We start from the raw sequence: 6,015 nt of genomic DNA on the forward strand, positions 1-6,015 counted from the left end.
GAGAAAAGGAAAGGGCAGGAACTGAACCCCAGGAAGTTCTACCTGGATATGAGGAAGAATTTTTTCCCTGTGCAGTGACTGAGCATTGAACAGATTTTACAGAGAGGGAGTGGAATATCCTCACTGGAAATATTCCAGATTGATCTGGACACAATCCTGTGCACTGTGCTCTGGGATGGCCCTGCTGGAGCAGCGAGGTGGCACCAGATGACCTCCAGTGGTCCTTTCCAACCTGACTCAACTTGGGATTCTGGGATGAGCTGCAGTTCTGACCAGGAACGTGGATGCTGCACAACAGCCCTCGAGCACATGGACTGAGCCAGACTCTGCAAGCTGAGAGAACAGCTGGAGGTTTCCCACGGGAACTGCTTCAATGCCTCACTGAAAAGGGGGTAGCAGATAATTCCTGGACCAGATCCCCCACTTGGGTGAACCTAGAGAGCCCCACTGAGCTGTGGTCACTTGAGAAGGGCAGGGATCCACCACAGTTCTTAGAATCATGGAATGGTTTAGGTAGGAAGGGACCTTAAAGCTCATCTTGTTCCACCCCTTCCACAGGCTGGGACACCTTCCACTAGCCCAGGGTGCTCCAAGCCCTGCCAACCTTGCCTTGGACACTTCCAGGGATCCAGGAGCAGTCACAGCTTCTCTGAGAAACCTGTGCCAGGGCCTCACCACCCTCACAGGGAAAAATTCTGTCCACATATCTCACCTAAATTTCTCCTCTTTCAGTTTGACCCCATTACTCCTTGTATTATCACTGCAGTTTCTGAAGAAGAACCCCTTCTCCAGCTTCCCCATTGCAAGAAGAGCCTACAAATCTATACCAGGTTCTCTTCCTATGGTTTTTCCACAAGCCTTGCTGCTGCCCAGAGATAGATTAGTAAGGAAATGGAATTTTGCCCACAAAGAGACACCAAGGAGGGACACTGAGCTGGGCCTTGGTGACAGCTCAGCCACACAGGATGTGAAAAGAAGAAACATCTTCTCCCTGTGGTGCTGAACTGCTTTGACCCTGACGCTTGTCATGCCCAGCAGATGTGACACGGGCTGTGCCCGGGCACAGGGAGGTGTCACATCATGTTGGCAGCACAGGACAGCCTCACACTGATCACAGTCAGGGCTCATCTTCCCTCTGTGAGTGAAAGCGTCGCTTTTGCACCCAAACATGTGTCACACTGCAATGCTGCCTGCTTGGAGAAGGAAAAAAGGGAAGATTTTATTTAGAAGTCATTCACTTTAATTAAAAGAACACACTTGATGATCTTTGGTTCAATTAGATTTGCCTTGCCTTTTTTTTTTTTTTTTTTTTTTTTTTTTTTTTTTTTTTTTTAAATAAGGGGTGAAAGCACTGTGTGAGCCACAGATGCCTTGTTTTTCAACACATTCTCCTGGCCTCATTCCCCTACCTGTGAGCTCCTGCAAAGGGAAAACACAGGTGTTCCCCCTCCAGGTAGGCTGGGAAGGAGGGAAGTCTTTGCTTGTGGCATCTTCCACCTGGCTGTTCCACACTGGGTGTGAGATCCCTGTCTGGAAGGAGCCTCCCAGCAGGATTAACTCCTACTGGGTGCTCACAGCTTGGGGACAGCAGTGGCTGCAGCCACATCTCCCTGTGCAAAGGGACCTCATGGCATCTTGCATCATAATGGACCAGGATCAAACCCTCAATGTCCCCCAAATTATTCTGTGCTGCTGCTTTCTTAAAATTAACATTTTTTTTTTTTTTCTGTGACCACAGGGCAGCAATCCTGCAAGGCTCTCCCCTCAGGAGACCCCAATACTGCTCATACACTCTTGGCAGATAAAGGATCTGGTTTCCTTTATGTTCACAATTTCAATTACCACCCTTATGGTGATTGGCTTTACACTCACAGAATCATTAAGGTTAGAAAAGACCTTCAAGATCACTGTGTCCAACCTGTGACCAATCCCCACCTTGTCAATGAGACCAGGGCACATCCAGGTGTTAAAGACAGATGAAACACAATTAAGGACAGCCCACAGCCAAAAAAAAACCTCAAAAAAATGGGAAAAGGGGAAGAAAACAGACCTGTGAAGAGCAAAAGTGGCTGAGGGGGACAAGGGGCCAATCTTACAGCACAGAGCACCATCATCACAACAAGAAAAAACCTGCAAATAAATCAATCTTGAAGGCAGGTGCTCTAGGTGCTAGATTAGTCCTTAGGCTAACTTTTAGCTGTAGGAAGTCCTGGAAAAGATCCCTTGGTGAGGGAGAAGCTCGTGTTGCTGAGATTTAAGAGCAGGTTAGGTAAGAACCATCAGCAGAGACGTGTGTTCAGTGGATCCTGTCTGAGGGCAGAGAGAGAGGCTCACAAACCTCTCCTCTTCAGATTCAGCACCTGAATCTCTCCCCTTTGCTTGCTGCCTCTCCAGTAAAGTTGCAAAATAATGAGTGGCTTACCCTGGGAATGTGCAAAAAGGTCAGGGATACAAGTTCTGAGATGACACAATCCTCAAGAAGCCCCAGCCTGCAGTGCCACCAGCCAGGAGGAATTCCTAGAGCCCAGACAGAGACATTGTTATTTTGGGGGAGGAAACAGCTGCCTTTGTTCCCTGAAGGCTTTCCTGTATTACCTGTTCATCCACTGCCTTGCGGCCTCCCATCTCTGCAAACAGAAATGATGAAGAGTGCATCACAAATATAACAGTGATTTGAGATCAGTGACAGAAAGGAGGGATTTTTGAGGAATAAAATTGGGCCCTGGGTTTTATCCCTCATGAACATCCACCTGCAGAGTGGCCCTGCTGCTGCTAAAGAAAAAACACAGCAGTTGTCACTTGCCCTTAAGCAGAAATTTCATACCTTGGAGTGGATACAGGGAGCTCACAAAGGGCAGTTCTATAATTTAAAATTACTTTCAATTCTCTTTTGCTGACAATGCCAGATTGGATGGGGCTCTGAGCAACCTGGAAGGTGTCCCTGCCCATGGCAGGAGCTGGAACTGGATCAGCTTTAAGGTCTTTCCAACCCAAACCAGTCTGTTATGATTTCCCAGTTTTCCAGCGTTGCTCCTGCAGCACATTGGGAAAACCACATGGAAGTCTCTGAGTAGAAACAGCCCAAGGAATCTTTCTGCCCTTCACAGCTTGGTCATAAAAAGCCAACACCATTCACCCTGAAACAAACATGAGTAGCCACAGGCAGAAACAAAGGCAGAAGGAAATGTTATAAACCCTTGGCAGCTGCTGTTGCAGAGCTGGAAATGGGGCACGGAGTGTAAACAGAATCCATTTTTCCTCCTTCCTTACTGGCCCCAACAGCGCAAGTTTCCACACAGGGATTCATTTCAAGCAGGCTGTGGAAAGAAGATGCATAATTAGTGCAGCTAATGACGAGGATGAATTAGCAGACTAAGTAGGAGCAGCACATCAAACACTCTCAGGCCAGGAGGAGAGAGTTTTCTCACTGTAAGCCTTCCCTGCCCTGTAAATCCTTGCCTGCTTTCCCAAAGGTCTGTGTCCTTCTGAACAACACAAACCCATGTGGAAACAAGCTCGTTCAGGGTTCTGAGGTGAGCAGATGTTGCAAAATAAGGGTTAAGGAATGTACTCTGTGAAAAACAAGCTGTTTAAAAATACAGACAAAGCCTCACACCAAATTTATCTCACACCACAAAGAACACTGGAAGATCACCGCCCTCCTTTGGAATTGGGCTTCAGGGATCCTTGTGGGATAGTCTGTGATTCACCTCGATCTGTCCAGGAGATGGAAACCTGTAGAAGACCAGGAATCAGCCTTGAAATACTTGAAACTCATGAAAGAGCCTTGAAACTCATAAAGGAGTTCAGTGGGAAATGGGGGTGATGATCATCAGGGTCATTTTCTGCGCAGAACAAGACAGAAGAAAAACACTGTGACCAGTGAAAAACCCCTTTCCCAATTCTCTTTAGTGAGCACACTTGTTAATGAGACTTTGGAGAATAAATAGTTTATGAAGAGGACTCAGGTTTCATCTGATAATGTTACATAAACTTCCCTGTCAGGGGCTCAGTCCCTGTGAAATGTGGGAATAGAGACACAACTGCTCAGTGGGAAATCACAGAATGATTTGGGTTTGGAGAGACATTAAAACTCATCCAGTCATGGGCAGGGACATCTTCCACCATCCCAGGTTGCTCCAAGGCCTGTCCAACCTGGCCTTGGACATTTCCAGGGATGGGGCAGCCACAGCTTCTCTGAGAAACCTCTACCAGAGCCTCACAGCCAAGATATTTTCTCTCAATATCTCATCTAAGTCTTCCTTCTTTCACTTTAAGGCCATTTCCCCTTGTTCCATCAATCCATGTCCTTGTGAAAATCCCTCTCCAGCCTTCTTAGGACACCCTTCAGGGTGGGGAAGTCTGTAATTCCTAATGATCTGGGAAACCACTGGATTTGGCTTGAAGAATGTAATGACCCAACCTGAGAAAAGTTCGCTAAAAACATATCCATGCATTCCAGAAATCTGTAAAGTCTCACAGACCTAAACCTCTCATCCCTGAAGTACTTTTTTCAATTAACCTCAAAAAGCCACTCTGAAATAAAGCTGGCTTTTGGCACAAGACCTCAGGGGAAGACTTTGGGGCAGAGAAGTTGAGATGCATTTAAAATGAAATCTAAACTGGCCACCTCTGCAAAACAGAGCCGCTACCACAGCTGTAAAGTTATTTATCAAGTGCTGGGAGCATTCTGGATGCCTCCAGGAACAGGCAGCACCTTTCCCACAGCCTCCCCAGCCTCTCACAGCTGTGCAGGAGCAGAGCAGCCACAGCAGGACTGAAAAATCAGCTTAAGAATTCCTTGCCTTTGCTGGAGGGAATAAGGCATCATGTTACAAGCCAGGGAGAGGAAAAGGCTTTGGAAAATTCAAATTTCCAGCCAGTGGTATTAGATAATCACTGTAATTTAGTGTGATGAGGCTACAGACTTTGCTCTTGAAGAGTCCTCTTCTTGAAATAAAGGCAGGTTGTTTCTCCTTCTCACACGACATTTCTCAGGCAGTGGGTGCTGCAGGTCAACTTTTCTGGATCTTTCTTCATTTCCTAGAATCATTAAGGTTGGAAAAGGCCTCTGAGACCACTGAGTCCAACCTGTGACCAATCCCCACCTTGTCACCAGCCCAGAGCACTGAGGGCCACCTCCAGTCATTCCTTGGGCACCTCCAGAGATGGGGACTCCACCACCTCCCTGGGCAGCTCCTTCCAATGTTTAACAACCATTTCCATGAAAAAACTCTTCCTGAAGTTACAGGGAAGTGCCCTGTAGGACAGGTGAGAGAGCTGGAATTATATTTTATTAAATTTTGCTATCATATTCCTGCAGACTGAACTGTAATTGACATTTTTTCACCCACCCCGCACTGGCAACATGAGGACTGTTGGAATGGGGAGGGAAATGCCTCCTGCCTTCAGCTCCCGATTTATTCACAGTTTTTGTTGGAGCAGGATATAAACATATATCAGCATCTGCTCTAGCTGAAAACTGGAGCTTGCCAACTCACACGGGCTGGGAATTTTCCATCTGCACAAAGAGCAAGCTCAGCAAAGAAAAAATTGTCCTTGGGGACAAAAAGGGGGTTTTGCCTAAATAATTCTGTCTTAAATCAAAATCAGAAATCACTGGAGTCCAGGAAATCCCTGGAATCCTGGAATGGTTTGGCTTGGGAAGGACCTTAAAGCTCACCTTGTTCCACCCCCATGGGCAGGGACCCCTCCTACCAGACCAGGCTGCTGTTGTCCCATTCCCTACAATTTCTGCTTTAATATCCACAGATTTTGGATGCTGGAGATGAAGCATGGAGGTGCTGGTGCCTTTGCTCTGACCAGCCTGGTCCTCCTCACACGCCTGCATGGAGCCAGCTCAGCTCAGTGTTCCCTGGAAGCTCTTGAGAAGGAGCCCAGAGCATGAAAATGTGACATGTAAATTATCCCAGGCCCCTGTGAGCACACAGCTCAGTGAGCTGGAACCTTTAGCTCAGCAGCCCAAAAAGGAATCCTGAAATATTAAAATGCTTT

This window comes from Onychostruthus taczanowskii, unplaced genomic scaffold (assembly GCF_017590055.1).
Source record: "Onychostruthus taczanowskii isolate IOZ18803 unplaced genomic scaffold, ASM1759005v1 scaffold90, whole genome shotgun sequence".
NCBI lineage: Eukaryota > Metazoa > Chordata > Aves > Passeriformes > Passeridae > Onychostruthus > Onychostruthus taczanowskii.